General features: G+C 42.5%; 1 protein-coding gene across 2 annotated transcripts in view; it reads right to left on the bottom strand.

Annotated features, from left to right (window-relative positions):
* The window catches only part of FGF14 (fibroblast growth factor 14), a 295,208-nt gene that overhangs the window by 240,662 nt on the left and 33,819 nt on the right, over positions 1 to 20,727 (bottom strand). The window contains exon 1 of one of the 2 annotated variants that reach the window (XM_083438134.1): positions 9,533 to 9,597. The exons of the other annotated variant lie outside the window; for it this stretch is intronic. The gene's annotated coding sequence lies outside the window, so the exon portion shown is untranslated. Of the gene's footprint in view, positions 1 to 9,532; positions 9,598 to 20,727 lie in introns of those variants that run through there. 2 annotated transcript variants of the gene reach the window in all.

Genomic DNA, 20,727 nt, shown 5'->3' with positions numbered 1-20,727 from the left:
TAACCTGCTGTTTTCAGCAGGTTTTCTGTTTTCAGTTAACCACAGGTTCCAGTTGCATCCTAAACAGGAAACGATATTTTGGCTTGTCTGGAAGCTGTTAACTATCAAGACATGCTTTAAAGTAGATTTAACATCCTGCTTGTTGATTAGCCATTAATCATAGTTTTCTGGTTTGGGAGGTAACAGGAAACTATGGTTAATTGAACCTTCTTAGCTTGCTTCCCTGCTCATGCAAAGAGAAGAGCAAAGCAGCTGCTTGCATGTGTAGAAGGCTCATTCATATAAGGGTGAGATGTGATAATCTGAACACAACCAGCTTATTCTATCCACCACTCTTACTTGCTATCATATTTGTTTTGTTTCGTCTGGATACTGTTCTCCTTTGATTCTTTGTTTCTGAGGGATAGCCCTTCACGTTCTTCATTTTTTTGTCATTTCAGATATCATAAAACTGTAGACTTGGAAATGCCAAAGAGTATCACCTAGTCCAACCTCCTACAATGCAGCAATATGCAGATGTATCTAAAACCCCTTCTCTGTTTATTATTGCCTTCCATGTCACATGGAACCCTGAGTTGCAAAAACAGGCACAGTATATGTTGTGCAATCAGATAAATGTAAATAGACACAAATGTTACGGGACAACACCCCAACTTATTGTTCAGGAGGTCAGTGGCTAGAGCTACAGCTGAAATATAATGCTTCCATTGATCAGGCAGGCATAAACCTTTCCAATCTGGGGGCTTCATACAACCTGCTAGTCACAGGAGCCCAAGTGGCACGCCTTTCTCTGCCCACAAAAGGCTCTGGAAGCTCACTAGGCAAAGACACAGCAACCCACACCGTAAATAATAAACAATATAAATAAATATGGCATATGGTGTTTCAGAAGAGTCAGATGATTAAGCAACACAACCGCCCTTGATTCTCCAGAATCACAGCTCGTGAGGCTCCAAGGAGGAAGATGTATTTTTAAGACTCATGTGAACAAAGCCAACTTCTTGGTCATAGCTTGCTTACCCTGTTTATTTATACACCTCCAAGTTGAACAATTTATTAACCCACCCACTTTACTTTAAATGTGTATGTACTTTCACACAGACACACAACCAAGTGTGAACTGATTTAAAGGCGTTTGCAAATATGTACACACCTATGACAGGCTCACAATAACATATTTATGTCAACAAAAACCATAAATTCCAATATCCCAATCTAAGATGATCCCAGTTCAAGCTAGCATATGGTACTTATCATTCACTCAAATTTCTCACAAATACTGCTGCTTAATATTCACTTTTGTGAGCGAATCTCCATAAGAAGTGGGTCAATATAAAGTGCATATGAGGTTCCTTGATTCTGGCCGGGAGGTGTGTATGTACATGATTTACTCATAGTCAGTGCATCAGATTGATTTTTTTCAGATTGTGTATGATTCTGTTTATCAATGACCATTGAAATTGATTATTGTCATTTATCAGACAAATACAATTTTTCACTCAGACTATTTCCTTGTATATATTCCAGGTTGATTTCCCCCCCTATGCAATCAAAACTTCAGAGCGATCAGATTGAACTTGTTATAAACTATCAAAGTTCATATCCAGGATCAATAACAAAATGCCAAGATAAATGGCAGCTGTGCACCACTGTCTAGAATGCTTTTGATGGAGCTGAAGTGGCCACTAATCTAAAAAATAAAGAGAGATGCAAAAATGTCATAAATAAGGCTGCAATCTGTTTACTTGGGAGTAAGCCCCACTGAACTAAATAGACCTTACTTCTGAGTAAATATGGTTAAGATAGTAATAACTATAGTTTGTGACATTAGTCTAATTTAAAAAATGGAACTGTATGCACTAATCACTCATATGCAGAAGCAAATGCCATTAATAGCAAGATAGTAGTGACAGTACCATTTTCATGAGCAAACCATAGTAATCAGCCCAAATGAACAAATCTTACCTAAGTGTAACTTCATTTGCTCAAATATATCTCCTAGCATTTTGCCTCTTCCCTTCCCCTCACTTGTTAGTTCCTCCCACTGTTTAAATGTAAATGTATACTGTACCTTCTTCAGTACAGTCCTGTGGTTTATTAATTTTAATTATTACTTTGTGGACTTTAGCACTGCTTTGTAAATAAAAATTGCCATTGTTGCTATATGCATATTCTTTCTAAGAGGAGTTAATACTCTCAAAGTTATGTAGTGCAGTACATTTGATCACAGAACTCTTCTCTTGCTCTTAGTGGTTATAACAAACATGGGTATTTTAACTGTACTTAAAAAAACCCAAAACCTGCTATGCATTAGATGGTTAAAAAGTACCATCAAGATGATTTGAGAAAGCTTTCTGTAAAATGTGAGGAATGCATTCTTGTGAGCACAAACAACTCAGGTGCTTAAATCAAATGTACAGTGGTACCTCGGGTTAAGAACTTAATTTGTTCCGGAGGTCCGTACTTAACCTGAAGCACCACTTTAGCTAATGGGGCCTCCTGCTGCCACCACACTGCTGGGGCACAATTTCTGTTCTCATCCTGAAGCAAAGTTCCTAACCCAAGGTACTATTTCTGGGTTAGCAGAATCTGTAACCTGAAGCGTATGTAGCCTGAAGTGTATGTAACCCAAGGTACCACTGGATATAAATTGTAGAAAGCAAAAATGTTGGGATCTGTTGACTGGGAATCGCTAATGTACAACATTCTTGTATATTTGCATTCCAGAAAAATGTATTTTAATGTTTGTACTTAAAATGTCCATAAGGCAACATCAAGTTGGTGAAAATCTACCAGATATTCTAGACTAATAATGGAAATATAACTGGGTTATGTGCATATAGTATAGCAGTTTCCCAAAGCATTTACGTTTGGAGGCTTCCGGTTCAGCTATGCCTTAATGGAGGCAGCCCCCATGACAGCGGGAGATTGTTGGCAAAGGAAAAACAAAGATGATTCAGGGTAAATCATCCCTGCAAATTCCCCCCAGGGACGGGGGTGAACGGGCTTCACTCGGAGTTTGTCTTGGTACCTGACTTGGTTTGAATGTGAGATAAGACTTCATTCAGTGCAAAAGACGGTGGGGGGAAGAGCCTACAGAGTTTCTTTATTTAAAATTTGCTTCTCTGCATTAATGATTTGGCAACCCTCCTCTGAATGTTAGTTCAAATTATATTTGTACAAGTAAGGATGAAAGAAATTGGATTATAAATATGGAATATAACATCAAACGGAACTGTGTATGTAAAAAAGGGGGTGAAAGGGAGGGAAGCTCTATTTTGCAAAAAGTTTATAGTGGAAACTTAGAGCTGACTCTTCCCCATCTTTTATTATCTATATATATCTTCAGCTGTGAGCTGCCAAAGAACTGATAAGGTTCTTTCTTGAGTCATCTGCAGTTTGACAGACCGCTCTTCTTCCCAGGTTGAGAGGGAAAGTGGTGACAACAGTTTATTTACTGGGACAGAGTGACTTCTGCAGCTATATTTAAAGTTATTGGTACAAAACAACAAAGCAGGGGATAGAGCGATGGAGAAATTTCTGCAACTACAATGGGATATAAGCTCCGCCCAAGGCATGACAGATAATAGCAGCAACCGGGGGAAGAAAGACATAACATCTTACAGTGACAGGAAGGAACACCATGGAAAGAATAATTGCCATACACAGGAAGAACAAGGATATAGTTTGAGTTCCTCACTTGCAGTTTTATAAATCATTTCATGTGTCAACAATAATATAAGTTATTAATATTGCCGTGGTTGAATAAGGGATTATTATTGTGACCAGAATGTAATTGAAACTAATAAGATTTTGGAACGCAGAAAAAAAGAAAATCATCAAATCAAAATCTAGCACGCCAGGGGGCGACGACACTCTAAATTATATAATTCACTATTTGAATTGGTATTAATAATTGTATTATAAATTGGTATTGTTATAATGAGGCTATTACTGGACTGTAATTGAAAACTAATAAAATGTATTACAAAAAAAAGCATTTACGTTTGGAAGCGGAACAAGTAAATTATAGCTCAGTCTTTATGCTACACATCAGTGGCGTAGCGTGGGGGGTGCCAGGGGTGCGAGCCGCACCGGGCGCAATATTTGGGGGGGCGCAAATCCAGAGGGAAGGGACAAGCAATCGAGGCTTGGTTGGGGGGAGGGATCGTCGTCTCCGTTTGGCCGGAGGAAGCGAGAGGGAAAAGAGCCGAGCAGCAGCAGGGAGGAGGAGGTGGGGGGGGCGCAAGTCCAGAGGGAAGGGACAAGCAATCGAGGCTTGGTTGGGGGGAGGGATCGTCGTCTCCGTTTGGCCGGAGGAAGCGGGAGGGAAAAGAGCCGCGCAGCAGCTGCAGCAGCAGCAGGGAGGAGGAGGTGGAGGAGCAGCAAAGCCGGGAGGAGGAGGGTGGAGGCGCCGCCTGCCTGCCGCAGGATCCAATCCCGAGCCTGCTAATCCCTTGCTCAAAGAGGCAAAGGAAGAGGTGGAGGCGGAGCCACTGGCACGGCAGGGAGAAAAGTTGGAGAGAGCAGCGCGCCTGGGCGCAGCGAGGTTGGGTAGGTGCGTGCGCCCTGGCTGGCTGCCCGCCTCCCGGGCTCAGTGCCTCCATGACCCCTCCAGCGGCGATGGGAGAGATCGGGGGTCTGGGCTTCCGAGATACCCTGGAGTGAAATCCTGCTTCACCTTCTTGGGAGTCCCTCTCTTATGCTTTGGGGGGGGGGTAGCAAGGGGGAAGAATAATGATTTCCTCCACCACCAGCCCCAAATTCTATAGTAAGAGAAATTGGGGGCCAAGCCAACTGGGGAAATGGTGAGTCTCTAACTATAGAGCTCAGGTATTTAGGAGCAAGCTGGCTCTGCCCATAGGGAGGAAAAGCACTCTGTGCAAGCTCAGAAAACCCACGCCATGCCACTGCGCACTCGCACTGGCAGCTCTCTGCCCCTACCTGGCTCACTCACTCTCACTGCAGTGCTGGCTGTGCGAATCCGATCCAAGCCGCCCACTGTGGAGGGGAGGGTGCCAGGCGTGCAGTGCGGTGCAGAGGGAGAGCGAGGGACTATCTGGGGGAGGGACAGTGCAGGGGGGGGGCGCAAATTACTTGCCTTGCCCCGGGTTAGGGGGCGCAAATTACTTGCCTTGCCCCGGGTGCTGACAACCCACGCTACGCCACTGCTACACATACATTCATAGATATAGTACACACAGCACAGGCTGCTTCCTTGGGGATCATGGGGTTGCTTGTTTTAATCTTTTTTAATTAAAATAACAACAGCATTAATTTACTTAAGGGATACAGCTTAAAACAACAACAAGAAAGCAAAGTCATGAAACACAACAGGACGCTCTGGTCTACTATGAAAATAAATCAATACATGACTTTTTAAGGTGGAGTGGCCAAACTTCTAGGCAAAGAAAGTGATAAGAATATAAAGCATAGAGCATGCATGCACTGTAAGGCTACAACAAAATCTTGCTGCCAGTAAGCTAGTTATTGCCAAAGAAAAAAAAGAAATGGAGGAGAAAGGTCCCCTTCAAGTGTTCAACGGTAGTTCAGCCCAGACACTGAGGTCCAGCGCCGAGGGCCTTCTTGCAGTTCCCTCACTGTGAGAAGACAAGTTACAGGGAACCAGCCAGAGGGCCTTCTCAGTAGTGGCGCCCGTCCTGTGGAATGCCCTCCCACCAGATGTCAAAGAAATAAACAACTTCAGTCATACCTCATGTTACATCCACTTCATGTTACGTTCTTTCAGGTTACATCCTGCGGCGACCCAGAAGTACCAGAAAGGGTTACTTCCGGGTTTTGCCGCTTGCACATGTGCAGAAGCGAAAAATGACGTCATGCGCATGCACAGAAGCAGCGAATCGCAACCCACACGTGCACAGATGCGCCACTGCAGGTTGTGCACTTTTCATGTTGCGAACGGAACGGATTTTGTTTGCAACCAGAGGTACCAATGTATTTGACATTTAGAAGACATCTGAAGGCAGCCCTGTTTAGGAAATTTTTTTATGACTGATGTTTTAATGTATTTTTAATCTTTTGTTGGAAGCCACCCAGAGTGACTGGAGAAACCCACCCAGATGGGTAGGGTAGAAATAATAAATTATTATTATTATTATTAATCCCACAGGGAAAGTATATTCCCCCTGTTGCGCCCCCATTGTCATTGCCCTCCAGAAGTTGCAGGGATCCACTTACCCTCATGGAGGGCAACTGAAGACATGATGGAGCACACTTGTGCCCCTTCACCTCATGTGTCAACATCACACTGAAGAACAACACCTAAAGAAGGCACACGGCATGGCATGTGCTAATTGCAATAATTCACTGTGCAGGCTGTTGTTGTTGTTGTTGTTATACCAGGCCTGGGTGAGATAGAAAATGAATATGGTTCTGTATGAATCTAGGAAAGGAGAAAGTAGTAAACAGTAGTGTCTGCAGAGAAGGTGAAACAAGGAGATCAAACTATGAAGGATAGCAGTGAGACTTATGTGTTGTGTGGTGCTCAACCATTTGAAGACTATTGTCTCCGGGTCTTAAGCCCACCTCCGCTACAGTTTATTAAGAACTAACACAGTATGTGCAGAGATGGTCTTGTACTGGTTTTACACTTGTCTTCATGCATTTGCTTTTTATTTACTTACTGTTTTTAGCTTTGGTTGTATTTATGTCCCATTGGTTTTTAAATCTGCTAACCACCCAGAGGGCATGGTTAATTAGACAATATGTAAAAGCCAAAAATAAATAATGACTAGGTAATAACAGAAAGTGTCGTGTTCCATGTGCATTAAAACCTCCTTGATGTTAAGTTAGCCTGGCAGATTTTCACGGTGCCGTACGCAAATGGAAATAGTTCAATAAGTTACTACCCATTCGGCCTCGATTCCTTCAAGAGGATCTCTTGAGAAAGTTATCTCAGCTAATGAGGCCTGGTGCAATGGCCTACTTAATAATTATAGAACACCTTCCTATGAAGCACTGTCACTTAGATGGCATGAATGACTGCAAAACCTTTGCTTTGCCCTTATATCCTTGACTATCATCATTGTGAAGGTCAAGCAGTGGGAGGACTCGAGCAACCTATCACATAAACTATTTATGTTAAAGCTCTGATCTGGGTTCCTACAATCCTCTTGCTGTATACTAATTGTACTGCTATTATAAGGAAAGAGCTATGGATTACTCTCAATTTGCTGTTGAGAGTAGTTTCTGATGTCTACAGTTCCCGATTTGTATACATTAGAATAGTCACATTTAACTTTCCAGATGTAAAGTAAATAGGAGCACAGCTTCCATTTAGACACCATTAGGGATGCATCTTTTAAAAGCCAATTCACGCAGCCAATACACATCAGTTGATAATTCGTCATTCAGTTACTTCCAGCCAAGTGTGTGAATTGACCTGTGAATTAGAATTAATCTGTTTTGGCTCATTTGCATATTTATTTATTTAATGAAATTTATATACTGCTTTATTGTAATAAAAACCTACTAAGTGATTAGGCTCCTTCAGATCTCTTTATGAGCTAAAAGGCAGGACAGAAATAAGAAAATAAAAACCCCCAGAATAATGTATATATGCATTGCCTTAGTGTTCAGCTCTTTTGTGCGGTGAAGTCATTATATCATTTTAGACTTCCTGCAAACTATTTACAAGTTCCCAAAATGGCTGAAAGATTATGCCTCTCTGAAATGTCTGTTCCACACCAAAGAACACCCTCTGCTGTTGACACACCATTCTATTTCATGCCACCAGTTCAGTTAGCAGAATGTCCCTTCATTTCGCTGATATGAATTACATTTCTACTTACGCAGCATTTAGTGGAGATTATTTTTAGAACTTTCTGCAAAAGTGCTTTTACTAGTAGGCACTTAAGTCAGATGGGAAGATGGAAAAAGAGGAGAAATCAGAACATTTTAGGAAATGCTGAGAAAGAAGAACCAACTTCCATTCAATCATTACAGTTCACTCAGCTCAAGGGTAGATTTGCTTCCGGACAACCGTCGCCCTCGCCACTCCTCAGAGACTGTAGCCCTCTTTAGGCATTCAGATAGGATGTATGAAGTTCAAACTGAGGAGAGGGTGTACACAATGGATTCACCTGCAACAAGCAGGAAGGTCGAAAGAGGGCTAAGCATGTTTGGCTGAATGTGCTTAGAGCCCCCCTCGCAATTAAGAACCCTGATAGTACTGGGGTCCAAGTGCACTCTGCCAAACACACCTAGAAACTCATCCCAGATCTTCCTGCTCAACACAGGAAGTTTGGGGCTAGAGTATGTCTGACACACCCAGGAATATTGGGGCCAGGGGCTGGTGCATGCACCCAACGGTGGAGCAAGTCAATCGGGCACCTGGGGAGGTGCGCAGGGCCGTGGGGCGGGTACAGCTAGGGGAGCACGCTCCATGGGGCCTATGAGGAGTCTGCCTGCCTCCTCCCTCTCAGCCACCCTACAGCTGAGGGGAAGGCGTCGGGCGGACCGTTTGGGGCAGCAGAGAGCCTGCGGGCGCCCAAGCCACCGCGTCACTCCCAGGAGAGACGCGTGGCTTGGGTGTGCTTCAAGCCCCATAGTGGGTGCCACCCACCATTTTGTCACCCCCCCTCACTGGTGACACCTGGGGCTACTCTCCCCCACCGCACCCCCTTCCTCTGCCCTTACATCCACGCCATCCCGAGCCTGAGTCTTTACACATTCTGCTTGAATGCCTGCAGAGGGCTATTACGTTTTAAACTCTGGGTGAAGTAGGAGATTGTTTTTCAAAATCCACATAAGCAGTGTTCTATCATTATGCACTTCAACCCCACAATAATTTAGGGGAGAGGTCTAACACAGCTTTTTTTAATTAGCTGTGATGAGAAGGAGGGGATGCACGAGTGCTTCTGTGCAGCAGCAGAGAAAATAATGGAGGCCATGGAGACGTAGCAGAAATTGTAAAGGTTGCACCACTGGAAGAGAGCCGATGTGGTACAGTGGTTAGAGTGTCAGAACATGACCTGGAAGACCAGGCTCAGCCAGGAACCATCTCTCAACAGGGTGGATGTGAGGATAAAATTAGGATAGGGTGATCCATGTGCCCCCGTTTGAAGGGAAAGAACGAAAATGTAGTAAGAAGCAAAGAAATAAATTCCATTCAGAAGCATTCACAATAATAAGGGGTACAAATGTACAATAACAAAAGAAAAGGATACCTGAATCATATGGTGGAGCACAGAACTGATTTTCGTGTGTGCATGTGATGGCAACTTTCAGACACAAGAACATGATTATATGATTAGCTATCGGCCCAAGGGGCGGCTTCCTTTCAGCTCGTACAGGCCTGGATTTTCAATAATACCCAGTCATTAGACCTGTTGCAAGCATTCAAAAGGAGGTGCTCATAAAGGAAACAGTCCTTGAATGCCCATGAGCAGGATCAGGGTGAACACTACCCTGGTCACAGCCTGCTTCGAGCAGATTGAACAGAGCTGTGTTGAGCCTGATCCTGCATGTAACCTCTTGCCCCCCCCCCATATCTTCCCCTTCCCTGCAGTACTTTCCAGGTGGTGAGGATGTCACTGGGACTTCCACTTCCCCAAAGGCAAAGAAGCTGTGTTTGGAGCAAGTGGAGGAGGAGGCAGAGGTCACTGCTGCAGATGCTTCCAAGGTGCTTCCAGCATCTTTTCCCATTGGGGAGGCTGGTACTTACAGTCCCAAGCCCAGGCTACCAGGTGAGGAAAGAATGCTGTGCATGGCTCCTGCTGCTGTAAAACACCTGCCAGAGGCGGTCCTGCCTCAGTGGGAATGGGGTTCTTCAGCATCCCGTTCCCAGGTGGGAGGATGCAGTCAGCTGGAATGATACACAGAGCATCCTTTGTGCTCCTGAGGCTTTGAGCACATTAACTTGGAACATGAACAAAGTCCTGCCCCCTTTCAGGGGTGAACAAAGGGATGCCCATTCATTCCTACCGATCCCTGGAATTAATATTTCAGGCTTGTTCAAGCTGTGACCCAGCAGGCTGAGTGCGACTTTGCAGCCCTGTGATATATTTCGGCCTGCCAACTGCTTAGTAAGTCCCAGTTTGTTTCCATTTCAGGCAAGATAAAACCCAAGAGATTTATTAATCCCCCAGTGGACCACCATACATAGAAGGTGGACGGTGGTTTCCTTGGTGGGTTATGAGCTGTGCTGGCCTGTTTAAAGACTCCATTAATCTTATTCTGCCCACAAACGGGGAAAACAATTTTAGCACAGCTTCTTCTAAACAAAAGAAAACATTTTAAGCAGAGGTTGGGTAGGATTCTTCAGGTGTGATTCCTGCATTACAGGGATTTGACTACGGTAGATGACCCTTTGGATCCTTGCAACGCTATGATTCTATCATTCCTTCATTCTTCATTTCCACTGGCCAATTAAAAGCAACCAGAATGCCTAATGAAAAGGACCAGGGATTGTTTTGGGTTTAACTGTTGTTGTTTACACACTATGTTCATGTGTTAATCAACCACAACTGCTCTGACCGCTAACCTTGACGCAGTTCCTGCCTAAAGTTGGTCACAATGTCGATTAATTTGGTGGGCTGCAGATTAATGGTTAATTTGTGGGAATGTTCAGGGATGCAGGAGAGGATATATTGTTTGATTATATCCTTTCCAACTTGTGTTAACAAATTCTACAATTTAGCAGAGTAACATTCCCCTTTTTAAACTTGCACAGCAGATGTTTTTGCTCAGGCTCGCTAAAGCCTCTAAAACACATTTTAAAGGTAATTCCCCATTTAGTCCCTCATAAAAAGATAAGACACGGCACAGTCTTCTATAAAAGTATAAAAAGAGTTTATTCACACGTTCTGTTCACAATTGGATCCCAGAAGGCAGACTTAACTTAGAAAAGTAATGTACCTGGAAACTATCCCATAAGGAGACAGCTCCTTTGTCCTCTCTTGGCTTCTTCAATGAATGTGGTCAGAGAGAGAGAGATGGCTGACTAGTTCTGCTCTTTTGTTACCTGGGCAGGTGAGGTCACGCCCACCTCTAGTCACATTCAGAGGAAGTCTTTCCCAGCTTAGGAGAAACAGGAGGTTCTGACTGGCTGGTCCAGACATCCCCTTTTATGTCCACTCTAGGGATATTGTACTTGACTGCTCTTGTGTTTCACATCCCACATAATTAACATGGCCAAAGCAGCATGTAAAGGAAGTGGCTTGAATGTATATGTGCAAAGTGAGGCATGCGCTAGTAGCATAGCCGAGGGAGAGCAAAATCCAATCAACGTATACTGATGCTGGTTGATTGCTCTGTGAAAAATGTGCATCCATTCAGCCCACAATCACAACCTATCAATTTAATCATGCCAGCTGACTTTTTCATAAAAGATCTGCAGGTGTGTTGCGTTTAGTCAGCCGCCATTCCACCTTCCACTAGCCAAGAGCACCACCTGCTGCAAGATGCTCAGGTAAAGCTTCTGGGTCTGTTTCCTATAATGTGTTCTTCTTTACACCTGTTTGCACTCTTATGATAATAATCAAAAAGTGATCTGGTGCAGTAAACAGACAGGAAGAGCCAGAACGGGATAGCAAACATGACCACGTTAGGCCATTTAACTACTGAAACCTCAGTCCCATGCTTTTCTGTTGATAAAACTGCCACTAGGCAGAGCAGAGGGAGTTTGCATGCCTGGTTTTTCCAAGGTAGGCTTGTCTTGTATCTTGAAGCATGACATTTTGAAAGCCTTTTCAGCAACCAAAGGCGGGGGAGGTCATTAAAATATTTATTTTAGATGAATAAAATATTGCATTGGGCAACTGTGACAAGAATAACTTACATCCATCCTAGTTTCTTTGTAGATTGCCATCAGTGTTGCCTAGCGTCGAGAGCCTGCGCCCTTTGGGTCTAATAAACAAGCAGCCATTACCAAACCAGACAGAGCAGGTCGCTACAATATCTTGCATTAGATAAGAGAGGCAATGAAAATGCAAAAGAAAGGAGAGTGTCCTACATACTGGCTTCAAACTCATTCTCTGGTCTTTATGTATCCCAAACAGTTCCATTCACATACAAGAGGGAGTTTACAAAATTTACAGGAGTACCAAAGAGGTTTTGGGGTGAGGGTGGGGAATCCAAAAAAAGACTAGGCAGAAAGGTTGTTTTCTCCTGCTTTGGGGGGATAGGACTCACACCAATGGTTTCAAGTTACAAGAAAAGAGATTCCTACTAAACATACGGAAAAACTTTGACAGTAAGAGCTGTTCAACAATGGAACAGTCTTGCTCGGGAGGTTGTGGACTCTCCTTCCTTGGAGATTTTTAAGCAGAGGTTGGATGGCCATCTGTCATGGATGCTTTAGTTGAGATTCCTGCGTTGCAGGGGGTTGGACTAGATGACAATTGGGTCCCTTCCAGCTCTATGATTCTATGAATTAAACATACGCAGTAATCACAGGCTGACTGTAGGAAAGGATGATGGAAAATCAGAAGAGGACGAAACGGAATAGGTCTGGAAGTCCAGCATCTTAAGCAGAAGTACTCCACGCTGTAATATTTTAGTGCAAGCCCCATTTATACTGTGTTATTTTTACCGAGTAGTCTGTGTGTAACTGTAAAGCAATACATGAAGTTCTTATCAGGTTAGACAGGGATGCATAACCTGTTGCCCTCCAGGTGTGGATGGACTACAGTTCCCATCATCCCTGCCCTTTGGTCATGCTGATTGTGGCTGATGGGAGTTGGAGTCCAACAACATTTGATGGGCCACAGAATCCCTATTCCTGAGGAAACAAAATTCAAAAAGCTGCATAATCAGAGAGCATTATCACGGTAAAATTAACATTAACTATAAAAAATGTAACAAAACTTAAATAATAGCCCAGGGACATACACAAAGCCCAAACAACCCTTTGTTATAGAGACCAAACTAAGTGATAACATTCCAATGTTCACCAGTACAAAGAGCTGGATGTAGCTCGTTCCCATATTTCTGACAGCCAGATTCTGTTATGTACAGATGACTAATTAGGATTTAGTAACCAATGTCCTGCTCTAGGTCCAAAGACTTACTGATCCTCTAAAACTATTTGCTATTTTCTTAAAAATACCAAAACATTCTCTATAAGGTTAAAAAAAGCATACAGTTGAAACAGAAAGAAGGGGACATATCATCTAGCAAGCCAAGAAACATTTGCCCTTAATATCTTCCATTCATCTTAAATGCACCTTTGGGGTGTGTTGTGGGGATTTTCCCTTTGTTTAAAGCCTTTCCACTAGTTTGTGCAATTAAGGGCCTTTGCATTAACTAATTTGCTCTTGGAACCAACAACTTCCACCTTACAGTTATGTATAGCCCTTAATCACTTTTTACCTGAAAATGGCTCTATGGTTGACTATAGGCAGGTCGTAATAACTCACTAGGCTAGATTGAAGCCAGAGGTTCCTAACTGATGTCTGTGAGCTTGAATAGTCCTATAGAGCGAAACAACAGACACCAAGATGGAACCTGTTCTGTAAACTCTTGTTCTCGCTTTCACAACAACTTTATTGAAAAGCTGCAATCTCTTGCCTGCAGAAATCTGCCTCATGAACAGAATCAACCAATTTTTCTCACCAGAGCAGCTTTGACATATTTAAAATAGCATGTTGTAATTCCTACCTCCCATCAATCCTATTCTCTGATAAGTTTCTACACCTTTGGTGCCATTTAGAATTAGTGACTACAGCGTGGTAAGCAACACTCCATTGATTTTTTGCCAATTTTATTTACCTTAACACTAAAAGTGCCTCTGTGCTTCAGCAACGGAATTTGGCTTGTTTCCAAACAAAACTCCAGTTACTTAACAGGAGTTCCTCTGGTAAGCATTTATTGCAATACTTCTTAGGGTGCTTCCAGATGTGGACAATTTAGCAGCATACTATCACTGCTGTTCCCTTTAAACTGGAACTGGAATACCAACTTGGCTTCCAGACAACTAACATTCTAGCCAAGAAGGCAGTTCTTTTTTCTCCAGGGGTAGTGATTTTCACTGTAAGGAGGGAAATTGTTGAGTACTTCCTCACTCACTCATTGCACTCCTGTTCTGGACATGATTTCCCCTGGCTACATTTGAGGGTGGAGGAGTTGATATAAAGGGTTAGGGAAGGGTTAAAGTGATAGAGTTGATTTCTAGAGAGAGGAGACAGACCGCTGACAAATCAATAAGGCCAGCATAGCAGTGCAATAGGTCATCTACACCTGGGGAAACAATAAAGCAGGAGTTACCGGTACCTATTTTGAAGATAACATAAGAAGGCACCAGTTTTGGAACATTATGCACAAGTTATTATAGGAAACATCTCAACAGGCAAATCTGGTAACTTGACTAAGTAACTAATTTTCCTCCTTTAAGTATTAGTGGATTCAAAAACAGAAATTTCCCCTAAAAAGGAGGAAATAAGTTAACACCTTAATGCACAGTTAAAATGCTGACACTCTCCAGACTGTCATGAGATTAGGCCATCCTCAGTTGTGGCCCCATTCTGCAACTTTGAAAGGTATGGCTGTCACAGTCTGGACAGAATGCCTTACCCACCATGGCAATATCTTTTTTCTGATCTGCTGACTCAACCTAATCTGGGTTGCTGGTGAAATGATTCAGCACTGATGTGGCATGGATTCAGATGCAGGTTTCTGCCTAAGAGGTCAGTTCCAAACTAAAGAAAGCTCTTGATAACTTCTCCCTGTTGATCAATGTGTCAGATAGCTTCTTCTGTTGATCAATGTGTCAGATAGCTTTTTTTTATAGACTTAAATGTTTCAAAGTCTCTCCTGTTGCATGGAAATTACATTGTTTTCAGTTGTATAATAGGAAAAATCAGTTCATTTCAGACTAACTATTCAAATGGTATTCTGATCTGACTTCATTAAGGAATTATACGCAAACCAAAACTTGCACATCTTGTGACCTACCAGGCTCACTAGTCATGTATGGTATCCCACATGTTAGTCCTGGTTGTGCAGCCCACCTAGGATGGCAAAAATGGTAGAGTTGCTCAGGCACTGTGCTGCCCATAAAAGCTGACTGGTGGGTCGCAAATTTTCTAGGCTTGCTTTACGGTATATTCCAGATTCACATTCAGCACCCTTATTTGGATGTAAACGTAAGTCAGGAGATTGAAAAGATGAAAAGCCATGTCAGTGATTCAAAGTGGAAGCCATTACATAATCTAACTGCTTTGCCACTCCATCTTTTCCACACAAACTGGTTGGCAGAGCCCATACAACATTGGCATCATCCCCAAAATGAAGCCAGCCAGCTGTGCGAAATGTCATGTTAGCCTATTGTTGCATACTGAATGTGTGGACACTTGGAAGGTGAGATACTGATCAACTATCAACACAGATACTGATCAACTCTATTTGCTACGACCTCTTAGGAGCAACTGCTCCTCTCGGTTACAACCCATAACATCCCCTGCTGAAAGCACTGTTTGTGCAACTGGTTAATTGTTGGTCATTTTGTCCACAGCAAGCACTGACTCACTCCCAGCAACACAGCTGATCTGTATCTTCTGGTTGGAACATGAACCAGAGTAAGTCCATCCCAGGGGAAACACAAAGACTGAAAGACTGGCACAAAAGCTTGGACATGTATAGTGAAAACAAGGTAGTAATCTGCATAAATACGAAATATTGGCAACAGAGGCTATTTATAGGGTACAGGTGTGAGCAGAAATCAGAACAGCCGATGGCAAACTTTTGATTAAATAATAAAAAACACAGCATACAAACAGCAGCAGCAGCAGGCTAGAAGGTGCAAGGCATTTTCCCCCCACTCTCATCCTAGCATGAGTTCAATTTAGAAGTCAAAATGAATGCAATTTCTTTCCAAAACATGCCAATAACTTTATATGCTGTTCAAGGTTCACATTATTACTTCAAGCAATCCTGGCACTTCATAGACCACCCCCTTACAATTTCCTCTGAACAACAATAGCAAAAAGAGCTATTCCGGGGAAAGAAGAGTTTTAAAGCTACAATCCCCTATATTGGAATAATTTTTAAGACTCGAAGAAAGAAAGGATGATAAAACGTCTGTATGGGTGCAAGGGAAGGATGTTGTAATGGATTGATTTTTAAAATCATTTGAAATATTACATTTAAGCAAAAGAGAAAACAATTTACATTGGACACAGATAGTTAAGTCTATCCTTAACTGGGTGCAGTAGCAAATCCACACTTCAGACAATATGATTTCCAAAAATTAATAAACAAAGTCCATTTTGTCTGTGAGGTACAGTCATGACATAACATTGATAATACAAATGCTCATTGAGAACTGATTGTTTTATCTAGTTCAGTGACCCTTGAACTTTGCTGTGGTGGAGATCACTTGTTCTGCTTTGCTACTTCTTAGACAACAACTGAGTGTTCCTAGTTATGGTACTTCACTTGAAGGATATAGACATACTGGATTAAGTTCTGAAAGGAGCAACAGATATGGTCATTGGAGGAAAGCTTGAAGGAACCAGCCTGGAGAAGAGAGACACGTGATAGAGGTGGCACGGCAAACATTTTAAGCAGATGGCTTTCCCAAAGAACCCTGGGAACTGTATAGTTCTGTGGAGTAAAACTTCAGTTCCCATGAGTCTTTCAGGAAGTCATATGCTTTAAATGTGTGATGTGGATCTGCCCTTGGAGGGCTGTCACACAGAAGAGGCCCAAGATTTGTGATCTATTGCTTCAGAGAGCTGGACTAGATTTAATGGGCTTATTTTACAGGAGGGTATATTTGTGACTGAACATTTGTTGAAGCTGATTGATGGTAAGAACAGTTTAACAATGCAGCCAATTTCCTAGAGGGGAGATGGGCTCTCCCTCACTAGAAGTTTTCAGGGAGAAGCCCTTTGTTGGGGATGCTCTTGCCCTTTATTTCCTGCATCAACCAGAGGATTGAACTACAGGATCTATAAGGCTCCACGTCCAACTCTGTTAAATAAAAGCTTTAGTTCTACACTCAGAAGAAGGTGCTGCTGCACCACAATACATGAATAGTGGTCTTCCAGTTTGGTGGGTCATGAGTTGTGTAGTCAGTGGGGACCGCACACTGCAAGTTTTGTGTTTTCTCTGTGCTGCTAAAATGCTTTTAAGCCAAGACATTACTATTCAAAGCCGCACCAGAGTTGAGTTTTAAAAATTATGTTTGCCACTGTCTGCTGCTCAGCATTTTCCTGTAATCTTTTCTATTACATACTCACAGACTACAATACCACTAATCACAGCCACTAATCTGGTTATTTAATTATTCTGCCTTGCCTGCACACAGCTATCTCTTAACAAACACTCAGACGAACCAGAGACAATGAGCTTCCTTTTCCAAGAATAAATAACTTTCAGATCTTAGGCACCAAACCTTATCAAAGTTTGGATAAAAGCCACATAGAGATCTTACAAAACTTAGACTCATCTTATTCTAGCGAATCAGGAGGATAATAGAAAACTAAAATAGTACACGGTATTATCCATACATTTAGTAAGGTAAAACTGATAGGATATCTTCACACAACTGTCTTAGGTTATTCAGTTACACTTGTCACAATTTCATGAGGTTTCATAATAATGCCGTTGCAACTGTGAGCATTGCACCTTAATGAAGCAACTGAAGTGAACAGTCTAAACAAGACCAGACAAGATCTGCTGCTATCTAGCTCCCATGACACCCTAACTGTGCCCCAGGGGCAAGTATATTTGGCTCTGTCTTCTCCCAGGAAAACAAAGATATCACACCATACAGCGTTTGGCAGTAATATGCATCAATATACTGTAGCTATAAATAGAATATAATTAGTGTATGGAATACAGCTGACACTCTAAAAATAGTATTGGTATTTTGGGTAAATAAATTAGTCCTCAGCTTTACATCTTTTTAGGGCATTTAAAGAAGGGGCCATATAATAATGAATTCTTCAGCAAGTCACCATCCCTCAGCCTACCTTACCTCAAAGGTGATTATAAAATGGGAAGGGGGAAATCAGTGTATGTTGCCTTGAACTCATTGGAGGAAAGATAGGATAGAAATGCAATTAGCAAATAAAGAACTGAAAAAGCATATTTGGCCACCAGGTACAACTGCCTCGGGCACATTCAGATTAGATTAGTGTTATGTGCTCTCTGCAATGTTGCCTTAGAAACTTCACTCAATGCAGAATCTGGCAGTACCCGCCTCCCTTTTTACACCACGCCAAGTTACATGCTTTCAACATGTATAAGAAATAATTACAGCTCGGAACCTAAGGTAAGCTAATGGGAGAAAATTCATGGAAGAAAAGTTTCCCAGCTATTTGCCTGAAGAACCACCTGGACAGTCATTCTAGACTGGAAAAATTCAGCAGGACGGGACAGGGGAAATTGCCCAGAATAGGAGTTGGATCCTAAAATAGATTAACTTAAGTAAATTCACAGAAGGGAAGCTTCCTATCCCCTCTGCTCCTTCCCCTAGCAGTCCCTGGACACACCCCCCCCGCCCATATAGCTCAAAAAAGCCCCCCACCCCCCACCAATCTCATTTTGGTGACTGCACTTGGCTGCATGGTGTGGAAGGAGGACACAGGAAACTTCCTTTCTATGACCTTCCTTAAATTATCTTAGTATCCAAACCTTTTTGTCTGATCCTCTTATATGGGCCTCATTTTGGTTTCTTACCCCTACTTCTGAATTGCCCTGATTTTGTTTCCTCTGGGATGATCACGATACATAGAAGCCTGGCAGAGCTGCTGTAGGTGTCAGTTACCCGAAAAGACAGCAAAATGTCAGGGCCGGAATACAGCTTGGCTTGTGTGCTTGAGCCACCTGCAGGGACCTTTCACTGGTTTCTGTGCACTCTAGTTGACCCTCAAGGTCTCTTCCAACTGCACCATACTATGATAGTATGCTTTGATCTGGATTGTGGCAGCTGATTAGTGGGTGAACGTGCAGGTCGTCCTGGATTAGATCGCCTTGTACATTTTTCAGCTTAATGATCTACAAAGCAGTGTTCAGATCATGTGGTTTCTAAGAACCAGTTGAGCACAAGGCAAAGCTGGGACATTTTCCAATACACACAAATCAATACCACTGCACCAGTTTCTCGCCTTGCGTTCTAATTATTTTATAAAGGCCAGGGTACTTTAGGGTGTGGCACAGTGGAAGACATGGCACTACTAAGTGATAATGTGTACAGTTCTCCAGCTTCAGTTTTTCTCCTCTGTAAACAAAACTTAGAGAAGGCAATTTCATTCTTTCAGAGACCATGACATTTATAAATTACTCTCATAAAAAATGAGATTAGGGTCACTAAAAGGGCCATGAGGGCACATTTTATTTCAAAATGAGAGCCATAATTCACTATCTTGATTTGGCATGCGGATGCCAGTGTAGGGTGGCTTATTCCTTAAATGGCAGCAGGCTTCCAATATCACCTCCATCATCTGTCATGTTTCCTCTTGTACATTAAGTCACAGAAATATATCTTATCAGTATTTGCAGAAGTAGATTTCACAGAACACAGAAGCAGTGCTTGGAAATCTCAGTGGAATTGTTCTTCCCTCTCCAGCAACAAACATGGCTTCTGGCCACATCTTATTCTACAGCTGTTGTGGGAGGGGGGGGTATGTTCACTGTAGTGTGAAAGAAAGGGAAGGAAATTTTGTTTTATTTCATCCATCCATCAAAAAAAAAAAAAAAAAAAGCTGGTAGTATCCCAGACTTTTCTTTTGAAGCATACCAACTCATTGCACTGGAGTGGCACAAAGAGACCCAGACTAAGAATAATCTGTATTAATAATGCACCTAATATTGCAGCAGAATCCATCCTCACTGCCTCCTGCTTCCAGTGTCACACAATAGTGCAGTTGCTGCTAGAAACCTAAAATATATAAGCACCTTTCTGTACAATTAGCCACTTGTATTAAGTGGCTAGGTCAATTTTGTCCATGCCCTGCACTGCCCACATTCAGGTTGCTAAATTTTAATTTCAATATATCCACCATCACAACCACCACAACCTTTGGGGACCTGCCATTTCCCAAAGTTGTAATTTGAAGAGACTTTGCCATCAGAGTGGGACGTTGTTCTGAACCAGGGCAAGGAAGAGATGCGGGACACAGAGAGCACTCTAAGGTCAAACTTTGCAGAGTTGGGAAACCTAATTTGCTCCGACCTCAAGCTGAGTACTAAACCCCCAAGCTTCTGTCTGGAAACTGGTGTTGCAATAGGCTCCAATAGCACTGCTTTCAGCTGAATTATTTTGTAGACAGCTGCTCAAACCGAAGTCTTCTGAGTGCTGACGGGGACAGCTCCCTTCTCTATCTGGAAAAACTGGAATGGGACACAACCCCATACAAGCAGAATTCAATGCAAGAATTCAATCACAGGCAGAAAAAGGGCAAAGTGGCCAGTCAGTAACAGAGCCAGGACATAATCTGGAGTTTATTAGCTACCTGCCAGAATACAGTTTTAACTGGTTGGAAATATTGTTTCATTGCTAGCACAAGACCCAGAGAATTGGCCCATGTTATATACAACGGGGTGGTGTTGGTTTAATTAATATATCTGGTACATATATACAGCTGTCTCTGCCAGTTAAAATTTCATTCATGTCTACAAAACCAGCAGGTGTCTGTGGTTGCTATATGTTTATTTGATACAAAGTTCATGCACTTCTTTTCCAGAAACAGCAGCCATGAATAGGAAATCTGAAAACCTGCCTATTCACCACAAATAGCTAATACAATCAAGTACACTCTG

The sequence above is a fragment of the Podarcis tiliguerta genome (genome assembly GCF_965153285.1).
Source record: "Podarcis tiliguerta genome assembly, chromosome: 4".
Taxonomy (NCBI): Eukaryota; Metazoa; Chordata; class Lepidosauria; order Squamata; family Lacertidae; genus Podarcis; species Podarcis tiliguerta.
Note: the sequence above shows the minus strand (reverse complement) of the source record. Positions and strands in the feature narration are given on the sequence as shown.